At 42.9% G+C, this 23715-nt stretch overlaps 1 protein-coding gene across 1 annotated transcript in view; it reads right to left on the bottom strand.

Annotated features, from left to right (window-relative positions):
- The window catches only part of LOC145412053 (follistatin-like), a 126230-nt gene that overhangs the window by 39723 nt on the left and 62792 nt on the right, over window positions 1-23715 (bottom strand). The gene's annotated exons all lie outside the window — the stretch shown is intronic.

Here is a 23715-nt window from a genome sequence, read left to right as displayed (position 1 = left end):
CTGGATTCACAGATGTCTGAAGGAAACGTTGTGAGTAAAGATACCACCAGGTGAGTCAAGTGACTAAACTCAACTGGTGGTATCTTTATGTGTTGCGGGGACGGCCCTGTTCGCTAGTGTGGGCCGGGATGTGGCACTAGGAACAGGAAATAATAATTTAAAAAAATAATAATACTGCATGACAGTCACTGGTAACGTCGACTGAGCTGTCCCCATAACACACAAGAAATCGCTCGGGGGAGTGGATGAGGAACGTTATACATGGACCACACCGTATACGGATCTGGCGACAAATATACTGTGCCAGGAACACTATTTAGTTCCTCTACCTTAACTTGGCAGAGATTTTTGCCATTCTGCAGCCAATTCCCCTTCTTTCAATGGCAGAATATGACAGTGCTACGACCCTAATGTCCAAGCCATATCAACAGTCTTATCGTGATATATACTCCCTCTATTTCATCTTGGCTAAATCTGTCATCTCTTCAGTTTCAGTGCTGGGCTGTTACAAGAGACTAACACTAGTTTATGATGCTACAGTGCATTCGTTTTAACTAGGCGGACATTTTCGTTTTTTTGCAGCCCATTTCCCCGTGCTCAGTGTTAGAATAAGATAATGATACGACCCTGTATCCTTTTAAAGCGCTTTTTCGTGGCTAGCACCATATCCAACCGATAAACTACTATGGCTTAGTATTCAAGATAGAGAGATAACAATATTACGTCGAGTTAAAGTGAACAGAGTAGGCTACAATCACGAAGAAAAGCCATGGAAAAGATATAGAATCGTAGTACTGTCAAAGTCCCCTTATGAACTGCGGGAAAGGACGAAAATTCCCGCCAAGTTAAGGTGGACGAACAACAGTGTGGTCACCCTTACCCCTACCTCCACACCCATCTACGAACTGTGTCAAAAATGTGTCGCGGAAAAAAGGGGATATTTTGCGAACTGTGGTTTTTATTGTACACACGACATTGAATGACAGAAGGGGTTTTGTGCTGGTCATGTCTTTATGTCACTCCGTATACCAGAGAACGGTTACCTTAGTGAGATCACACACACACACACACACACACACACACACACACACACACACACACACACACACACACACACATTTATAAAAACATACATACTTTATAAGAAGGACAACGGAAGGAGTGAAAAAAACTTCCATGCTTTTGCTCTTCCCGAAAAAAAAAAAAAAAAAAAAAAATACCGGTACTTAGGACAGAGCATTTGATCGTAAGTCTGTTTGTGAATGCGGGCCCCTGTCCTAATCCCTGCCCCACTTTATTTATGGCACAGCTAATGAGGGATCCGCAAAAAGTCTCAAATTACTCGGCTGGCAATTTTAAGAAGTCTTGGCGGGGCAAACAAAATTAGGAGCGGCCGTAAGACGGTGATTCTTGGGGGGACGAGGGAGGGGGTAAGCGACAGTCGCCCCCTACCCCTCCTCTTTACAGCAGCCCGCTCCTTGGCTGTCTTGATCTTTTTCAACCTTCTCTTCGACCCCTCCTCCTCCTCCTCATCATCATCATCATCATCATCATCATCATCATCATCATCATCATCTTCTTCTTGATTCTTTTTGTATTTCATATTTCCCAAAGCTTCTGTTTTTTTTTTTCTTACATAGCAATTAAAGTATGTATGTTTTTATAAATTGTGTGTGTGTGTGTGTGTGTGTGTGTGTGTGTGTGTGTGTGTGTGTGTGTGTGTGTGTGTGTACAAATGTTATGCATAAGTGCGTAAGAATGTACTGTATGTGTGTGTAGTTGATATATACAATATATATATATATATATATATATATATATATATATATATATATATATATATATATATATATATATATGTGTGTGTGTGTGTGTGTGTGTGTGTGTGTATACAAGACTGTGTTATGTACGTACGTGTTCGTGTTATGTGCGCATGTATGTATGTATGGATATGAAGGGAAGGGCAGGGAAGGGTTGCATAAAAGCTGAACCCTCTCCCTATCGCCATAACTCTCAATATAGCGCACTTCCGGAACCCACTGGCACTCACTCACCCGCCTCGTCTGAATACCTCACCACCAAACATAACCCAACATTTTACCATACACTATTTTTTATATTTTCGTCTGGCAAACACTGCTGGGTTGGGGGGGGGGGTGTCTGCTGTTCTTACTGCTTGAATCGCGATCGCTTCCTTGAAACTCGATCCCGCTTAGGACATGTGTGCTGGGAGACTTTGCCAATGTACCTCACTTTCAATAGTACAGTATGTTTATATGCCTCCATTATAAGTTTTAATATGGTTTTTGATTAATGTATTCAGTGTTTTCGGGACTGAGTAGCTTAGCCCTGGGTTCCTACGCTACTGGTTAGGCAAAGAAAGGATTGAACGATAGATGGATTCGGGTAGAGTTCAAACATTGTCTGTCGTTACTCTTTTTGAAATAGCCTACGACGAAGGTTTAGATTCATGCCTATCGACTCCACGGGGTCATTAAGGGAAACATCTTTTTTTTTTTTTTTGTTGCTAAGTCCTAATCTTCACCTAACAAACAACGAGCAACAGTTCATGATTCAGGACCGTATTGTAAATGGCATCAGAAGTTTCGTTGCACCTCTTTCTAAGTGATTTGCTCTGCATATTACACGTTAACATTCTCTCTCTCTCTCTCTCTCTCTCTCTCTCTCTCTCATTCTCTCTCTCTATCTATCTATTTCTCTAATTATTTCTACATCTAACGATATACATAACTAAAATGAATGTACCTACGAGCTGATTACACCACTGGGTACATCATGACCTTCACTCCGGTATTGCACAACCTATAACTGTATATTCTGTGTGTGTGTGTGTGTGTGTGTGTGTGTGTGTGTGTGTGAAGATGGAGAAAAAGATTTATGCTTGTAAATGTTCGACTACGTTAATGCCTCACAAGCGAACAGACATCACTGAAGATAGAATTGTATTCATTATTACGCAGCTGCATCCAATTCCTAAACGACTATTTCCAATTGTGTTTAATGTTATATTTTACTTTGCTTCCTGTATCGTGCGTCAGCGTTCTTGAGCAAAAGGATGTGATTAAAGAAAAAGTGCATCATCTCAACCCTCAACAGTATGCATTTCAAACGGCCTGGTTGTTATGATTATTCTTTCTCTCCCCCCCCCTCTAAATCCTGTTCATCATTCCTATCCTCAGTTCAAGCCTCTGGTACCTGGATGACTATTTTCTATCAGCGTCTCATCATAGTTCCGGCACTGTCTTAAAATTTTCTCGAGTAAAGATATTCCCGATACAAGAGCCGTTCATCATCCTGGACCCTTAAGAGGAAGCTCGAGTTATCTACACGCTTTTTTTTTTTTTTCATTCTATTTATTCTAATGTATTCTAATTTACTTTGGCCATTTCTCTGTTCTCTTCTCTTTCCACTTCCTGATTACATGTCCGTTTTCTCGGGTGAATAGTTTTGATACAAAAACTGTTCATCATCCCCGCACTCTCAACAAGAAGTCCATGGTTATCCAGATGGGCATTTTCTATTCGTTTCTCACTCTGCTTCATGCACTATATGTCAGCTTTCTTGAGTTGTAGGTCTGGTTTTTGGCGGAATGGGATCTAGAAATAATAATAATAATATACATGTATAGATAATAATAATAATTATAATAATAATAATGATACTAATGCTAATACTACTAATAATAATCACATTTATCATCCCCATGGTTAATAAGAAGTGTCTTAAATCCCAGGTTGTATCATATGCAGTGGTACATTGAACTGAGGTGGATGTAGTACTGCTATATAATATTGTAAATGTGGCAGTATTTTAAGTTACAAGGAAATAGGATTTATTTACTTATACAGACTAGACGCTGGCAACAGTCTGAGGTGTCCCCGCAACACAGGAAAATCGGCCAACGGGGGCGCAATATATGGACCACCCTTTATAACGTGGTGATAAGGTTAGAGATGAGAGTGGGTCGCAGGTATTAACAAGGGTGGAGAAATGGCCGCAATGCTGTGAGGAACGCTAAGCGGAGAGTTCTAGTGCTTCCGGTCCAGGCGCCCGCTGATAAGGCAGAAAAATGAGAGAGAGAGAGAGAGAGAGAGAGAGAGAGAGAGAGAGAGAGAGAGAGAGAGAGAGAGAGAGAGAGAGAGAGAGAGAGAGAGAGAGAGAGAGTGAGTGAGTTTACAAGTAGGACGCCAGAGAGATTGGTCCAACTTGCTCTATATGTGTGTATGGTTGGACTTGATGAGTGTGCATACCTGTACAATGCTAACCAATATTGTGGTGTCCTTGTGTGTGAATGTGCATGTATGTGTTTCTATAGATCACACACACACACACACACACACACACACACACACACACACACACACACACTGATCTCCTTTCTGCCAATCGCTTCTGGCTTCAGGACTGTCGTATTTCTTTAGATATCTTAGAAGATGCCTTCATTAGCTCCTTCATTACAAAATATCCTCATTAAGCTGAGTTAAACCGTCCAATGGTGTCAGTGTTGGTATTATTGCTGGAAAGGTAATATTATGGCTTTTTACTGTTATAATGGTGCTGGAGAGGGACGCCTTCACTTGGTCGTACCGATATAACCGGGCGGTGGTATTGCCATATTATACAGTAATCCATAACAGCCACCTCTCTATCCCCAAGAGGCTGATGGTGAGCTGCAACTCAGAGAAAGACAACTGGTCACTAACCTTTACTATCAGGACTAAGTAGTGTAGTCCCGGGCCCGTACACTCCTGATGGGGCAATAGAGGAGTGGATGATGGAGGGATGAAAACCTTCAGAGCTTCAGTCAGATTAAAATAGTATGATATCAGCCAGAGTGCCCCGGTAAAAGGCAAGTCGTACACAGCTTTTGTGAACAAAATAAAGCTGCACAGATACCGGTATTCGTATTTAATCTGATAGCATACTAGCTTCTGAATTACAGATTTATAATTATTATAAAGTATGGGTTCATAAAGCCTAAACGAAAAAAAAAAAGTTACTTAGTATCAGAGTTATCAAAGTGTACAGTTATTTTTTCGACATTCTGACGAAAATAATTAAATGCTGACAATAGCAACGTACTTAATTTTACAGTCCACTGTCGCGCCTCCCCGTGGGATACGTGTACCCCGGTTTAGAAGCCCCTGCCCTACAGCCTCACGCGGGGATATATAATTTGTCAGTGGATGGATGGATGGATATTCCTCCGGTAAAAACTGCCTCGTGTTCCCCAAGCAAAATGAGAGATACTACAGTATACAAGTGGTTGGTGTGGTTCTTGTTTTGTTTGTTGCTGGTGTGTTGTTATGGTGCAGTGTGACGTTTTGTGGGAGAGGTGGTGAGGTGAGGCGAGGCGGTGTGTGTCCCAGAAGCCTCACCCTGGGAGTGGGACCCTCACCTTCAACACCTTCTTGGAACACCACACCGGGACCGCCGCCACCACCATCACCACCACTGCTACCACTACCACCAGTTGCCGATCCAGAGAAGGGGCTGAGGTGGCTCGAGTCCTCTCTCAGTCGCCGTCATTAAAAAAAAAATAAAAAAAAGCATGCACATCATTGACCAACTATTTACGAATATATTTAACTTTATAGAGTACCGTACCTATCTGACCCATGTATATTTTCAGATGTGTCTATAGTAGACCATCCCCACCCGCACCCTCCCTTCTCGTTTGCACCATCTCGTTCAGCATATCTACTACCACCATCACCACTAGCTATCTCACTTCCTGATTCTTCCGTACTCATACTCCCTATTCCAAGCACTCCCTCTCGCACTCACATACTCTCCACGCTCCCTCCCTTCCCCACAGACTCTCCCATCCTCCCTCACACTTCCCTCCTCCCTTCCGCCATGACAGCAATCCTAACATCCCCCGCCCCTCGTCCCTCACGTACTCACACCGCGGGACAATGACGGTTGCCTCACTTCCCTCGGGTACCAAGCCTGAGAGGGAGGGGGTGGGAGATGAGGGAGGCGGAGAGTTAGGTGGGGGAAGTGGGAGAAGGGGGAGGTCGTTCCAGGAAAGTGCTTCCGTCATACTCTTTCCCCCCCTACTCCTTCGTTCTTCCCCTCCTCTTTCCCCTCTTGCCTCTCCTCACAGTTCCTTCAGGGTGCCGCGGCGTATTCAGCCCTCACGTTTGGCAAGGAAGGAGGCGTGGGGGTAGAGCTGTGTACGAGGGAGGTGGGAGTGGGGAGGAGTAGGACGTACGTGTGTGTTTGTGTGTGTGTGTGTGATGAAGGGGCACTCTGGTGTACCTGTGGGTAGTATCGCGTCGTTAATCCCTTCACAACGGTGGGATATTCCTATGCTGGAAAAAAAAAGTGCTGGTAGCAAGATCGAAGTACACTAAACAAAAGCGTTGGTCGAAAGCATCTGCGTTAGGAGAACACAATCGCTATCATTCGTCAGTCGGCAAAACTCTCCAGCAGCATACGAGTACTTGTCACAGTCAGCGAGTCATGCCTAACAAGTTGTATGAAAAAAAAAAAAAAAAAAAAAATCCCTCCAGGTTTTGAGTGTAATAATTTCTGAAAAAAAAAGAAGAAGTGAAATCGAGAATCTCAACCAATTTATTTTTACCGTTATTGATGAGGTAAGTCTCCTGACTGGGATATTAGGTTCTGACAAGGTACAAAATTACCATTTGATCTTTTCAGTGGTTACAACGAAACTGAATGCTTAAAGGGAGGTGTACAAAAAAAAAAAAAAAAAAGCGGGTACAGTATTTCATATGGGTGAAAAGACGCATACAATAAGTAAGGTGCATATTAAGGTGATCCATACTGTATATGTAAGGTGCATACAACGCGTAAGCTATAGATGCAGAATACTTACACATTACATACTTGTTTTAATGCAATTTGATCAACTGAACATGCATTTAGTTAGCTGCTCTGGCACTGGTAACGTTCCAGTCACAGCATAATTACAGTGTAAAGTAGTTAAACGTCTTACCTGATTTTAATCCTGGAAGAGATACTGGGTGTTGTAGGAACCAAAAAACTGATAGCTTCGGTATGAGTCTGGAGTAACACTTAACTCGTAGGTTCGTAATCTTGACGCTTACCTAGCTTAACTGCACGTACCAAAGATTTTTTTTTTTCATTTCAGCTCGAGTATTTCGGCCGTGCTTTTAAGATCGTAGACTAACAGCGTAACATTCATGTGAATATGAATGAGCTATATGATTACAACTGCTTGAAGACGAGGTGTTTGGAAGCTTAAGGAATAGTGTAAATCGCCTGCTTAGCAAGAGTATAATTTACGTTAGAATTACACTTGCCTTTTGCCTTTTCATGCTTGGTGAAAGGGGGAGGAATTTGGTCACGTCACTGAGCTCTATAACACCTTGGATTTTTTTTTTTTTTATGGGCTATGCATGCGAATATCCTGCATGTTGCACGAATGTAAACAAGTGTAATGTGTTACCAGTAATCTTAGAGAATTAGAAAGAAGATATTATATTTCTTACCTTTGAAATGTAATGTCATCTCTCTTGGATGAATTCCTGTACCCATTTTAGCATTCATAAGCTGCACAATGGACTATGGCACTATATTTTCCAGACTCATCGGCTGATTTCAAAGGGAGCATGTGTCAGGGAGGATGCTTAAACAAGGCTGCTACTACGCTAGCGGCGAACCAACCAACTACGCAGCGCAACCTACGAGGTAGCCTCTCCATGTTAGACAACTCAGTGGATTTGGTGGCAGACGAACGGTTAAAACCTCACAAAAAACAACTAGTAAATTGTCAGAGCTCCGAAATATAATAAATAAATAAATAAATATAGAAAAAAATAAATAAAAATGATACAGCGAAACACAACTTGCACTCCCTTGAATAATTTGAGCCAATCACAGAGCATATCTGGAGCCGCCATTATTGTTGACATTTGTTGTCCAATCATCAGAAAGCACCACACAAACCTTACTAGCCAATCAAACCGTGCTTTTCATCTCTCCTGAGGCTCTCACCTGCAGCGGAACCTTTTTAGACGTGTGTTGTTTATAAATTTTGCTGCAATATCGTTGTCTGCGTAGTTTTCCATTATCAAAGTGCGTTCAGAAAGTGCCAGCGATATTTCCGATCCACCAGTGGCAGAAGAAAGGAAAGGAGGATGGAAGAATAGGAGAAAATACCAGTGCAGAGGAAGGTAAGGGGTAAAATTACGGCAAGGAAAATCTTTCCTTGACGAGATGGGGCTTTGTGTTTAAACTCTTCACTGATGTGACAAGATCGGTGATACTTCTTTAGTTCCAGTGTGATGACTTCATAATATGTCCACTCATGTTACGCTTAGTCAAATTTGTTAATTCTGGCGACGGGGTTAGCCAAGGCCGTCTTGATTTGAACAGGCCCAGGTCTAGGCAGGAAGAAACTTAATGTCCCTAGCACATACCAAGAAAAATGTGCATATAGGCCAAGCCCAGACCAGGAAAAATGTACATAGGCCTAGCCTAGGCCAAGAAGAAATGTGTATGGGTCTGCCCAAAACCAAATGTAATGCCTTTGCCTAAATCTTATGCCTAAATGATGACAAGAGTTGTTAGCTAAATATGAATTTTAGCCAGGCCGGGGTCTGTTTTATCAATTCTCATGGTTCCTATAGTTTGAAGAGAGGGACTTAAAATGAGGATTGCGCCGGGTAGAGCATAAATAGAAATGAAAATATGATACAAGAAACCTATTATTTAAATGACAAATATCAGTTCGATAAAATTGCTGTTGGGCAAGTCTTTACTAATACCCATTATTTTGTATAAAATTAATTTAGTACCCATTACAGTTAGGTAAAGTTGTTGCAGTTTTATGGTAGAAGCTATTAGATGGATAATAAACTAATCTGACTTTACCTAACAAGGAGAGGAGGGGAAAAAAAAAACATTATCGATGATTGGAATATAGTTATATAGCAATATGCTTATATAATTATATAGCTATATTTACCTATACTTAGCCTAAGAAAAAAAGACACTATAGTCAGAAGCTTAACCTAAACAAAATTGGTTGATTATGTATATACATATAGTGTATATTTTCTTCCTTTGGTGTACTGTTTCTGCTTTCTTCAGCATTTCAGTTTTTTACTTCTGTGTAGGTTATTTATATCTTGTTTATCAAATTCCCCGGGAATTCATGCAGATTTTATGTTAATAGATGCATTAAAAACAGTACAGTGGACATAATATTGGGTTTATTCAAGTGGGTTTTATTCAAAATCCAGGTGGACAAAAGGTGGGCCACCGACGTTGTTGTCAACCAGGATTTGTGTGTATTATTTTACCGTGCAAGTAAAACAGTTATTTTCAGTTTGTACAGTGATAAACAATCTTTACACAGACAGGTATCCTAATATCTTATGAAATTTGCATCTGAACACATCTATTCTATCTATCTATCTATCGCCAGACGCCTCAATCCCGTTTGGGGTGGCCACAAACAAATCGCCTCCAAGTCGCCCTGTCCCCCGCCATTTCACTACCCTGCTCCCAACTCACACCCCCCTCTCTCATATACCTCTCCACCCCATCCCTCCATCTCATCCTCGGTCTCCCCCTCCCTCTTCCACCCTCCACCTCGCTCACATACACTCTCTTCGTCAGTCTTTCACCCTCCATCCTCTCCACATGGCCAAACCACCTCAGTGTGTTCCTCACAACGCTTCCTATCACATCCACATCAACACCACAACGCTCCTTTATATCCTCATTCGTCAGCCTGTCTCTCCACGTGACTCCACAAGCTCCTCTTAAATAACTCATTTCCACTGCTCTCACTCTTGACTTGTGTCCTTCCAACAACGTCCAAGCTTCACTTCCGTACGTTAGAGTTGGTATCACAATACTGTCATGTAGTAACTTTTTTACTTCCATGCTCACTTCCCTGTTTTCTATCACTGCTTTCAAGGAACCAGCAACCTTTCTTCCCTGCTGTACCCTTTCAAGCACTTCACCCTCCAAACCTCCATCCTTACTCATCACACTACCCAAATACTTAAACGTACTCACATTTTCCAATTCCTCACCATCCAACCTCGCTATACATTCACTGACTTCACCTCTCTCAAAGACCATCACTTTACTCTTCCCTACATTCACCTTTAGGTTCCGTTTCTTACACACTCTCTCAAACTCATCCACCAAGCCTTGCAGCTCCCCTTCATCTTCACTCAACAACACAGTATCATCTGCAAACAACAGTACAGGGAGTTTCCAAACACTATCCTCTCTCACCAGGGCCACTCCAACATCCACTACCCTACCTTGTACCTCTTTTATTACCCCATCCATGTACAGATTGAACAACCATGGAGACATGACACATCCCTGTTTCAAACCAACTTTCAAAGAGAAAAATTCACTTAGTTCACCATCCACACGCACTGCAGCCTTAGCACCATCATACATACTCTTCACAGCATTCAACAACTTCCCATCTACTCCATATATTCTTAACACTTTCCACAATCCTTGTCTATCCACCCTGTCATATGCTTTTTCCAAATCCATGAAAGCCGCATACAACTTCTTTCCCTTCTCTAGAAACTTTTCCACTAAAGATCTAAGAATGAATATCTGATCTACACAACCTCTTCCCTTCCTAAAGCCTCCCTGTTCTTCTCCAACTAATTTCTCTGTTCTTTCTCTAACTCTGTCTATAAGTATCCTACCATACACTTTTCCTATTATACTAAGAAGACAAATGCCCCTATGATTACCACACACTTCTTTTTCCCCTTTTCCTTTGTACAAGGGAATAATTATACCTGACTTCCAATCCTCCGGGACTCTACCTTCCTCCCAGGCCAATCTGCACATCTTCCACATCCATTCTACTACTATCTCTCCCCCATGCTTCAGCATCTCACCACACACTCCATCAATTCCTGGGGCTTTCCCCGATTTAACTTTTTCTTCATTGCTTCCACAACCTCTATCCTACTGATTTCTACCTGTCTTCTCACCTCCCTCCTTCTCCCAGCCATTCCCCAGCCACTTATACTGCATTACTTCCATCCTCTACGTTCAACAATTCCTTGAAGTGTTCTCTCCATCTGCTCACTTTTCTCCCTTCTCCACTAATAATCTACCATGTTTATCTTTCACTCCCCTGCTAACTTCACTTCCACCCTGTCTTACTCTTTTCACTTCTCTCCAGAACATTTTCTTACAGTCCCTCCACTTTACACTCAAATTCCTTCCAAATTCCTGATCCACTCTCTTCTTACTCTCTCTTACTAATCTTTTCACCTCTCTTCCTTTCCACATATAACTCTCTCTTCTGCCTCTCAACTTCTTCCACGCCCCTATTTCTCATCCATTCATTGTATGCTTTCTTCTTTTGTGCCACAGCCTGTTTCACCTCTTCAGTCCACCACGCTGTTCCTTGCACCCCCCTCCGTCTTCTCTTCCTTCCACACACCACATCACATGCTGCACATATTTCTTCTGTAAATATCTTACACACACCTTCCACGTCTCCCATCTGCTCCAATTCATATTTGCCCAATGTATATTCAAGGGTGTTCCTCGTCCTCTGAACCTGAAGTAGAGTTTAAAAGTACTTCCTTTGTTGTGTACATGAATGTACAATTTCACACCCATGCATTCCCTTTATTTTTGGAACACTTGGACACTGGTCAAGCACTAGAGTTCCTTACTATATTTTAGGCCTTAAGTTTGGGAATAGTGTAATTTTTAATGTTTATCATAATAATAAATAATAACTAATATTAGTATTAACACTAATAATCATCAATAAGTAATAATGGCCATACATAAGTAAGCAAATATTAAATGTGTTCGCATGAGAAGCAATGGCAGAGGGAATTTGTGGCCACCGCCTGTGACGTCATCAGTCTCTCCTCCGGGCCTGTATATCAAGACGGCCTGTATATCAAGACGGCCTACAGTAGATGGAATCTTTAATAATGTGTAGACTACTTTACATGATATCATTCGGTTCATGGTTTTAATGGACTGGAGTGGTAGTGTATGGTGTAAGTTGTAAACAAATTTCAGAACGTGGTGCTAGCAAATTTTTAGCCTTTCTAAAATAAAGCATGTTGGCAAATTCCTCATAGAGCAGTGAGAGAGTGCTCAGATTACACTTCAGCAGGAGGTATGCCAAACTATTATGAAGCTAGGGAAGAATATTTATATATATGTTAAACATTATCTTTTTTCTGGTAAGGAACTCTAGTGCTTGACCAGTGTCCAAGTGTTCCAAAAATAAAGGGAATGCATGGGTGTGAAATTGTACATTCATGTACACAACAAAGGAAGTACTTTTAAACTCTACTTCAGGTTCAGAGGACGAGGAACACCCTTGAATCTGGATAGTGGTGGAGGGACAAGCCAGGAGACAGTGAATTAGCTACAGCGTCAGGATGGTGAGTGTTATTGGCTTTTTCGGTGTAAGTCCAGACAACTAGCAGTAGTATATACCGTAACTACATTAAATCTTTGTTATAAGTCGTCTTTTGACTTATTTATTTGTGTAAATTATAGAAAACTACCAACTGAATGATCCATTGCTACCTGTGAAGGCGATTTGCCACGTCCCCAGTTTACAGTAACTAATGAGGACTACTCTTTGTTATCTGTAAAAATTATGTAGCTCTGATTTTTGTCATTTCATGTCTTATAGGAATTTCTTGTTTGGATGTTTCTCTGTGGTTTATTTTGGTTTGGTGTTTTAGCGACCAGAACTTTAAAGAAACAGCATCAGGTAAAAGCTGATGTACTCCATATTAACCGCTATGAATAAGTTGGATAATTGTGTGAGATTTATTGTTTGTATTTATGTGGTGGTGCTTGTTATAGATGTTGTGTTTACAACTGCATGTATCATATCACCTTTTTTCATATACGTAAAAAAAAAAAACTTGAATTTCAATATAAATATCGTTTCTGTTTTAGGACCAGAAAAACAATTTTAATGTACAGTGAATGAACTCTTCAAAAAACTGGCCGCCCAAAGAAAGGCAAGAGCTGAAAAGTTGTAGACTATTCTGGTACAAGCACAACGACAGGAAAATGTTACCGGTATATTCTAACTGTAACCTATCTAGTACACACACACACACACACACACACACACACACACCCATATATATATATATATATATATATATATATATATATATACATTTCAGACGGTACGAGTTCGTGCTTAGAAAGTTGCAGCTTGTCTCTTCTTACAGTAGGCCTATGTCATGGAGGGTATTGTTTCTCCTGTTATGGCTTGATGTTTATCTGTGGTGTGTGTGTGTGTGTGTGTGTGTGTGTGTGTGTGTGTGTGTGTGTGTGTGTGTGTGTGTTTTATCGTTTCTTTGTAATTAAATTACTGTTTGGTGGATGACTTGCTGTTATGTCGTCAAGAACCTGAGTATTTTCCCCAGTCAGTCAGTTTCGTTTTGCCTCTGCCTTTTTCCATCTCTAACATTCTACATGATCTTAGACTACGGTATCGAACCATTCCTAGAAATCGGTTGGCATGACGAGCGGAGGGAGGAGGGAATGGGAGAAACATGGTTGCCTGGGTGGGTGGTGTACTGCACAGCTGTGTGATGAGCACGTAGGAAAGAGGCGGTGTGAGGAAGGTGATGGTAGAATAACAGCCTTGGTAATCGATAATATGTAGACGATTCATAACTAAGAATATCATGACCGCACATCACAACCGCCATTGCCCTGCACAGATATACAATTAGCTACCGGTATCTGCCCCGACGAAGACAGTCCAGCGGGATACAGCAATAACAGTGATGGGAAATGGGGGATGTGCCGTAGCGAAGGTTTACGAGGCATTTAGTGTAGCAAGAAGATACGATTTGTTATTCTGCCTTGTACCCCTGCTATATTTTAAAACAGATCTGGTAAAATTACGAAACATTTCCTCCCACCCAACTGCCTTCACTACGATAACTCTCTCTCCCTCTCCCTCTCCCTCTCTCTCTCTCTCTCTCTCTCTCTCTCTTAAGTTTGCTCTTGCCAGACGGTTTTATTCAGCTGTAATGAAGGGATGACTGACAGTCGCATCGAAATCTTTCAGTTGAAAATGTTTTTCCCAGAGGCAGAACAAATCGTAAGCAGGTAGAAGAATAAGCCAGAAAGGATGATGTTGGATTCAAGGGTTTGAAAACTGCCACCATTGCTAGCAGGGCAGAGTGACTTGCATGGAGAGTGAGGAAGAAGGGGAGCAGAGGGAGTGTTGTAAGGAGAGCGAGGGAGACGGGGAGCAGAGGGAGTGTTGTAAGGAGAGTGAGGACGAATGAGAGCAGAGGGAGTGCTGTAAGGAGAGCGAGGGAAAAGGGGAGCAGGAGTGTTGCAGGGAGAGCAAGGAAGAAGGAGAGCAGAGGGAGTGTTGTAGGGAGTGAGGAAGAAGGGAGACAGAGGAAGTGTTATAAGGAGAGTGAGGAAGAAGGGAGGCAGAGGGAGTGTTGTAGAGAGAGTGAGGAAGAAGGGGGGGAGGGCAGAGGGAGTGTTGTAGGGAGACTGATTAAGAGGAGCGAGGGAAAAGATGGAAAAGGGGATGGAGGCAGGGGCAATGTGGAACACCTCATCCCACTCTCACCTGCACTGCGAGAATAATCTGGCGGAACGAAAGAATAGAATTTAAAAGAACTCCGTCGTACTCAGGGTCTTTTCTGAGAGGTGCTGGAGATTTCACAACCTCTTCCTCTGGAATTTATTTGCATATTACGCACTCATATATCAGTGTATGTTTTTCTTTTTTTTTCGCTTTAATATCGACATAGTTTTCATCAGTAACTTACAAGAAGATATTAAAGTGTACTGTGCAGAATAAATCGCCAAGGAAAATATAATTAAGTCTCCAATGCCCCTTATAATACGGAATTCGGTAATGGGCACTGTTTCTAGTCCGACCAGGGTACCATTTTCGAACAGTTTTTTGATCGATTCTCTATCGTAATTTAGATTTGCCTTTGGATGAAGAACAAGAGACACGGGAGGATACAGCACTCTCCTCTTCTCGTTCTTCGTGCAAAATAAATCTTTGTTACGATAATGTAATGTAATTAAGATACCTGTATGTGTTTTTTTTTTTTTTTTTTTTGCGGGAAGGACAAGGAGAGGAGAGTGCAAAATATTCCTCATCCCTTGTCACTCTCGTGAAAAAAAAAAAAATGCTTCAGGGAACTGATCGTGTGTTAATTTGGACCCAGAAAATTAGAAGTCTCTCCGGAACTAAATAACATTGCCGAGGTGTCCGTAAGAATAAGACGACATCGTAATGGAAGGATTCACTCTTGCCTGTGTGCAGTAGGTGCAATATTATTTAGAAATTATTATGTTTATTATATGATGGCACATCAGCTATTGCTTGATTTTCTTCCCTCACTGTTACCTCAGAATCTAAGCTACTCCTTTCACCATGAACTGTAATGGTTTGATTTTGATTGATATCTGAGGGTTAGATCCCACAAAATGGACCGCAAAGAAGAACAAACAGATAAAGAAGCTCAAGGTACACTCTCTGACCTTGTACCGACCGACGCAGTACGTAAAAATAATAGGCTGTATATAAACAAACCATTTAAATGCTGAACCATTCTCTGTACAGCAGGGCGGCGCAGGGAGGATGAAAGGGGCAGGAAGTGTGAGACGAAAAATGAAAAGAGAGAAGGACGGGAGAAGAATAAAGAAAAATAGAGGGAGAGACAAAGAAAACGGAAGAGGAGACAGAGAGGGGAGGAAAGGATGGAGTGAGGAGGGGAGGGAGGGACAAAGAGGGAGAGGGGTAATACAAGGAGAGGCTGGTGAATGGAGGAGGAGGCACGAAATGCGGGGTGCGGAGGGAGTAAGAGGGGGAGAGAGGACGAAGGGAGAAGGTGGGTAGAGGGAATGAACGAAAGTAAGGAAGAAGAACTGGAGGGAGGGAGGAGGTGGATCGGGAGAGGAAAGGGAAGATAAGGAGGGAGAGAAATTGGAGAGAGAGAAGAAATGAAGGGAAGGAATATTAGTGGAAGGTAGGTAGGGAGAATGGATGAGGCAGAGGGAGAAATACTGGAGAGAGGAAGGGATAAGTCTTGGGGGAATGAAAAGGAAGAATGAATGGAGAGAGGGAAAAGTTGGGATAGGAGAATGGAGGAAGACAGAGGACGTGTAGCAGGGAGCCATCGTGTACGGTATCAAGAAGCAGTATTCTCGGTGCCAAAAGAAGGCCCATAGCACCTCTTTCTTAGCTAATTATTTTGTGTATTAGGTAGCCAACACCGTTGCATTCTCTTGTATGTTATTTGTACTGGTTTAATATAGACAATTTGCAACAGTATGATCTAAACGGGAAATGAGGCGCAATGAGTGCAGTAAATCGCAAAGGAAAAAGCCTCAGAAACACATAGAATACGACACAGTTTGAGCGAGGGTGAGTGGAACAAGTGATTGGCATAATATGGATTCTTCTTAGTGTTAAAGGTCTCGGTCCCGTCTGGTGTTCCTGGTCTTCCCTAAAGTCTTCTTCTTTTTCCTTCTCCTCCTATTGTTAACCCCTTCATTGCCGCTGGACAGTTTTACTCATCTTAGTCTGTGGAAGACCTTTCGTAGTCAGGGGATGGCAGTCTCCGTGAAGGGTGAGTGAAGTTAAATTACAGTCTGCCTATTGACGAAAATCGTGTTTATTACAGTTTGTGGGTATAATTCATTCACCTGAACAATTCGTGGCACTGACGCAAGACACAGAATCCGTCTTGACCCCATTAATAAGATGGCATAGTTTCATTTTTGCTGCCGCCAGACGATTTTTAGCCTACAGTAGGGAACACCAGGTATTGAGGGGGTTGCAGGTAGCCCGATAAACTTCACTACCCTGCCAGACACCTTACCTCACGTAAGGGGCATATATGTGCATGTATTCTGTATAAGTATAGTGTTGGTCGAGCTGACTTAATTGCACACACCTGACATAGGCGGGAAGCTTTACTATGCACATTTAAGCCATGTTATAGAGGTCCTAAAAGGCATCAGATTCATGAGGCCGAGGAACACAGCTTTCTGTGAGTGAAGTAACCAATCACCACCGTATGCCTCACACATGGTTGTAGATGTGAAACGATTTTGGAGTGTAGGGTGAAGAGTGAAGATGGAAATTTGTTTTGTTGGAGTAGCTGTGTTTGGGAGTACGAGAGTTTGTCTTTGTCATCGAGGGAGCCTGAACCGGGTGCTAACATATCAAAACAAATGCGTTTGTTAAATACTGAATCGTTGTTAATGTTCTCAGCGTGGGATACTGTAGTTCTGTAATATACAGATGATGATTGTGAAAAAAGGCAGCAGTAATGAGAGGAAGGACTGTGTACGGTGGAACGAGGCTTGAATGAAGGAGGGAGGCCTGAATGGGGGAAGAATGCATGAATGAGAGAAGCAGGCATGAATGAGGGAAGGAGGCATGAATGAAGGAGGAGGCATGGATGAGGGAAAAATGGATGAATGAGGGAAGGAAGTATGAATGAAGGAAGGAGGCATAAATGAAGGAGGAAGGAATGCATGAGGGAAGGAGACATGAACTAGGGAAAGAGGCAAGGATGAGGGAGGGAAGAGTGAATGAGATAGGGAGACATGAATGAGGGAGAAAATGAGAGAGGAAGGGAATGATGAAACTGGGAGGAGGGAGTGATGGGATTTTGAGGAAGGAGGGAGGGAGGGAGGAAGCACGGGCCTAGCGACAGCGGGTTGCGACATCCACAATAAATGGTGGTAGGGCAGGCACGGCGGTCACCCTCACCTCACTGTTCCGCCTCAACTCGTCATGGTGCTGGTAGTGCCTGCCCTGCCCCGCCCCACCCCGCCCCGTCATGATGGTACTGCCTGTAGCGCCTCGCCTCGCCCCACTCTGCCCAGCCCCACCTCACCTCACCCCGCCTCGTCTTAGTGGTTTTGCCCGCCCTGCCCCGTCCCGTCCTTCCTTGTCATATTTCATCTTGACAATTTTCGCCTCCCCCTCCCTCCTTGCCTCATCTTATGCCCCTTCTTCTTACTGTCTTCCTTATCTCGCTCTGTCACTGTATTCCATAGAGGTATCCTATCTCCTTGCTCTGCTCCTCACTCATGTGGGGATTAACATGCGTTACTGCAGTCACCATGCACCCACCATATTCAGACCTCTGTTTCCCGTTAAGACCTTCATAGTGCCGTCCACTTTCTTCTTGAAGTAATCCTTCTTTCCACTTCCTTAACACATTTTACTATTTCCACCCCATTCTGTTCCTACTTCTGCCCTACTCTACTTCATCCCTTCCTCCCCTACCCCAGTCGGTGACCTAATCGGTAGAGAGATGGCCTGCAGTCCTAATGGACCCATGTTCGAATCCCGGCTGGGGCGGGAACAGTTTAAGGATTTGAATTTCATTAAAAGTAGACTTTACTGATCTACCAGAAGGCCCGCCGACATGTAAAAATACCCCCGCTACTACCAATACACCAGTCATGTCCGAGATAGCCCTAGCATATAATTAATATGGACAGGGGGTGTTAGCGTCGAAGTGCTGATGTGTGCAAATGTATGGTATGCAGGAGGGTTATTGGTCCTTGGGAACGGGCTGTGAAGCCTATGCTTAAAGTCGGACACATAAAAAAAAAAAAAAATGGTTTCCACCCTATTTCCCTCCCCATCCCTCCCTGTTCCACTCCATTCCTACCATTCCATCCTCCACGGCCCTACTCTGCCTTGGCTGACCCCATCTCATCCTTCCTCTTCCCAGCCTCGTAATCGTATTCCATTCGCACTTCTCTCTTGTCATACTCCCACATTCCTACCTCTTCTTGACCAGCCTCATCCCATCCTTCCTCTCCCCATCCTTCCTAAACTTAATCCATTATCACTCCTGTCTTGTCCTGCCTCCACATTCCAACCTTTTCTAGACCAACCCATCCTGTCCGTCCCTGCCTCGCCCATAACCTACCTCACGCTGCCTGTCCTGCCAGCCTCGCTTTGACCCCTGTCTGACCTTCATGACCAGACCACCCTGACCTAAATACCCCACTCCCCTCCCCTGCCCCCTTTACTGGATCTGCCCCGTCTTCCTCGTTACTCCCAAGGACTTTGTTACTTCTCCTCACGTCTTCTTAGTATTATGGCGTTTTATTTTTACTTTTTTTTAAATACAACCAGACAATATTATATTCTTTTTCGGAGAGTCTTTTAACAGGAAGGTGTTCATTAACCCTGTCACTACTGGAGATTCTTTATAATCTGAATAATTTCGTCTGATGGTGTATCTATCTATCTATATACCTAGGTTGCTTCCCCCAAGAAAGGGAGGTAGCCAAGACAGGACGACACACTCCCAATTTACTCATCCACTCAAACACATTTATATTCGCATCTTAGCCCCAAAGGGGAGAAGGGACAGATCCTCACCGCACCACACCGCACGAGGGTCAACCACGCAGTGCAGTCAGTGACATCCGTAGCAGGGCCCGACAGCAGAGCTGGTTTACCCCTGCCACATCATAATGGACCAATCCCCTTACCCGCACCTGACCTGATCAGCTGATGGTAGCTTGGCTCGGCTAAATTTAAATTGCCGCTATAGTGAAGAGGTTCACTCCCTCAAAGAAGTCTAATGCCATGTACTTTATTCTTATTGCAACCAGATCATTATCAGGTTGGGAGGACGCTGTGGTAATGACGGGGTTAGTGAAGGTTGTATCCAACCACTCCGATTCGTAAAGTACATCCTAATATGGAAAAAACAGTCGTGAGATATAAAGAAAAGTACGAAAGACGTCCTCGGGCCGAGTGGTTTAAGCAGCCGCATCCAGGCTCCTACTGCTGCCTCCTCTCTCCTTGCCCTGCCCCTCCCTGTACCGTTCTTAACCGTTTATTTACTCATCCCACCCCATTTCCAGTCTTTGTCTTGCCCAGTCTCACCCTGCCTCACATCCCATCAGCGCTCCGCCTTACCCCAACCCACCCTGCCCAACACCCCAGTTGTGCCCCATCCGTCAGACATTTCTTGCACCTCACCGACCCATCTTATATCCCCCTCTACCCCGTCCTGCTTGTTTGCCCCACCCTGCCCGTTTTTGCCCCGTTCCTCTCAGTTTCTTTGCTCCATTATGTCCTGTTTCGCCTCGTCTGTCCCACTTTTTTACAGCTCATATCACTCCCCACCGTGCCTCACCTTATAACCCCTCCAGCATGAAGACGTCTTTTTTGTTTATCACCACTAGGCAATTGAATTTACCTATGCAAATATATCTCACACTGAAAGAGTTATACTTTTTTTCTTACACTCGTATGCTGTCCTGTAAACCCATCGGTGGTTGGTTGGATAGTAGAAGTCTCGGGTCGGAGATGGCCTTGGTTACGTACTGCGATTCGAATCCAGTAGGTGACTGGAGGTTTCTCTGTCATGGAAACGCTTCCAAAGGACGCGGAATGGACTGCCATGGTTTTAATGTTCTGCTGGACTACGGTAGCCTAGCCGTGGGTCCTCCTGAGTCCGAAATGGCTAATATCGAGGAGGCTTACCGTCACGTTATATTTCAGTCTCCGTGCTATTTACTGTTGTTATTAATTATTATTATTATTATTATTATTATTATTATTATTACGTATCCCATTTTACATATTTATTTTTACGCAACCTTTCCTGCCGAAGGGTTTAAAATTCTCTCTGTTAGTGCCCCAGCCCTGCCTCGCCACGGTTCCTGGTTTGGCTTCGCAGCTTGCACCCTCCTCTCCCTCCCCCAGGTGAACTCCCTGACCTCACTCTCCCTCACAAACCAGTACCCACGTGTCTTGCCGCCCCCTCCTACTCCCCGTCCAAACCACCACAGCCCTACCCTTGCCCCTCCCTTTCTCTTTTTATACTCTCTCTCTCTCTCTCTCTCTCTCTCTCTCTGTTACTGAACCCATCATTGATTTCTCTTAGCCGCATTCTCTCTAATTTTCTCTACTTTTTCTCATTGGCCTGGGTCAGTAAGGGAAAGAGGGTTAACGAGGAAGAGAGAATTGAGAGAGAGAAAAAAAAGTTGAGTAGTGTAGTTTAGTGTTACGGTATCTTTATTCTAGCTCTCATCAAGTAATTTTATTTATGAAGAGTTAATGGTGACAGTTTTTTTTTTTTTACTCGTAACCCATTCAGTCCCATGAAGTATTTTATTATTATTATTGTTATTATGACTTCCCACATCCCTGAGGAAAGTTTTATTATTCTTGTCAGTATTATTATTTCTACTTATTTTAAAACTGCTATATTACGGAGGCCATTTGGCCTAGAGCCTTCAAACTTGGTCAACTTACTGGTGGTGGTGATGGTGGTGGTGGTGGTCAATAGTTCCTTTACCTTTCCGGGGTCCCAACAATTTTCATTAGTTAACCCCTTCCGTCCGGAGACTTATTTCTTTTTAGTTTATTTTTGCCACTTACAGTTTTTATAAACCTGACCTTACGTGTTGAAGGGGTTAACCAAGGCTGTATATGATCTGACTCGCCTCATTAGAACTGTCTCCTGAGCTGAGTAAAGTCTGGAAATAGCAAGGAAAAAAAAAAAAGCCTTAAGGTGTTAAATAAGATGATATTAAGTATTGCCAGGGTTTATAGTTGCTGGGTTCCTAACCGAGACACCAACACGTCATTAATCTAACAGATCTGAGGCTAATTAGGTTCTGACATGGTTTTTCTGGACGATGTAAGAGAATTATTGTCCACAGCTGTATCTTGTAAAATGAACCGTCGAGAACTCTTTAGTGCTGATGTCACTTTAAAATTCTATTCTTGCTCCTGCCACGTGATTTTACATAAGAAGGTACCAATATCCCCGTAGTGAATATGTTAGACACTATACCCGTTAAACACTTCAGTAGGATTCATTCTTTCTGCCGCCTTTCACAGCGAGGTCACACAATGAGGTGGAGTTAAGTTTTCACTGCGACGAAGCCCTTTTATCAGACGTGCGTGAACGATAATGCAAGTGAAATTGTTTTGCTCGGCGCGCGTGATTGTTAACATAATAACGCAGACAGTTTTGATCCGATTTTAACTAAACCTGACTGAAGGGTTGAGAGTAAGTCAGTGGGTTGGTCTTGCCGTTGTTTTTTGGAAATTAGTCAAAAGTCAAGGTCACACGGCAAGGTCAGCTTAAACAGTTATGATACAAATTAAATCAAACTTTGTGGAAGGGCTGAAAGTAATGAAAGAACGGGGGGATTCGATATTGAGAACAACTAGTCAAAGATAATGGTCACAGGGAAAGATCAGAGTTCGACCCATGTGTTTCTTTGTGTATGAACTAACTAACAACAGCAATTTTCTCTGATGTGGACTAAACATGGTGGAAGGGTTGAGGATCAGACAAGGGGTTGCTCTGTTTTCTATTTTATTTAGAAGAGTAGGCTCAAGGTGAAGGTCGATGGTGAAGGTCACGTGGTAGGGCCAACTTACCATCCTCCAATTTAAGCAAAAATTTGTTTAAGGATTCATGGTAAGCCAAGTGATGATGGGTTTCAGTTTTGAGAACGATCAGCCAAACGTAAAAATCACAGGGGAAGTTCAAAGGTCAGGGGCACAAGGCAGGGTCAGGGTATACGTTTCTACTCAGACCAAACGTCGTGGAAGGGTTCAGGGTAAGGTAAGGATGAAAGAATCTGATTTTGTGAACAATCCACCAAAGGTCAGGGTCATAAAACAAGGTCAAATGTTGGACCCTATAACTCAGACAGTTTTTATATGATTTGGACAACATATGGTGGAAGGACTGAGGGTCACTCAAGAGTGAAGAGATTCGATGTTGTGTATAGGTCAAAGATCAGAGTCATAAGGCAAAGTCAGCTCAGATGGTTTTGATCCGATGTATACCAGCTTAATGGGACGATTGAAAGCGGAGGAAGAATGAGTTACGGTAATCCATTCTTGAGAACAATCGGTACGAGGTGAAATTCGAGTCTTAGCAACAGCAAAACACAATAGGCGTATTCAGGTAATCTTTTTCACTGAGATGACAATTTTTAATTATTTATTTTTTTTAGCTCTGGCGAGACTTATTAACGAGGGGGGGAGGAATAAGTTAGATCGAGCCTCCATTAGCGTCTTTACTATGAAACGTCTTTTCTAAAATTGTTTGGAAGTAGAAAGAATATAATAAAAAAAAATATATATAATAAAAAAATGCACCACAGTGAGGAAGTCAGGGTGGAAAATTTACCCCAGCAGTAATGTCGGAGAATGTGTTGTGACCTGCCTTGTGGCCTAACTCAGATTTTCTCCTAAAGTGTAACAAAAAATCTCCAGTATTGGCAAAGTGCTTAGTAACTCCAGGTGTGTGTGTGTGTGTGTGTGTGTGTGTGTGTGTGTGTGTGTGTGTGTGTGTGTGTGTGTGTGTGTGTGTGTGTTGGTTCTTAGTTTATGTTTTTGTGTGTGAGGGTTTGATGTGCTTGTAGTTCCCTTTTCTCGATCCTGCTTTGCTTACATTCAGCTGTTGTTGTAGTTTTTCTTTCTTTTTCATTTTCTCTTGATTCCTTCCTCTCTCTTTATCTCTTACTGCATCTCCCCTTCATTATTGTACTCGCCACGTCGTCGCTCTCTCCCTCTGCCTGGACTTCATTTCCCTTACTCAGATTTCCCCTTTTTCATACCATATTCATTCTTTCTCCTCTTCGTCCTGCACTTCCTTCTTCCCCGTCTTTATCGCAGTTTTTCCATCTCGTTGCTCC

The sequence above is a fragment of the Coenobita brevimanus genome, chromosome 92 (genome assembly GCF_032717465.1).
Source record: "Coenobita brevimanus isolate Jiangsu-jjx chromosome 92, ASM3271746v2, whole genome shotgun sequence".
NCBI classification, from domain to species: Eukaryota; Metazoa; Arthropoda; class Malacostraca; order Decapoda; family Coenobitidae; genus Coenobita; species Coenobita brevimanus.
Note: the sequence above shows the minus strand (reverse complement) of the source record. Positions and strands in the feature narration are given on the sequence as shown.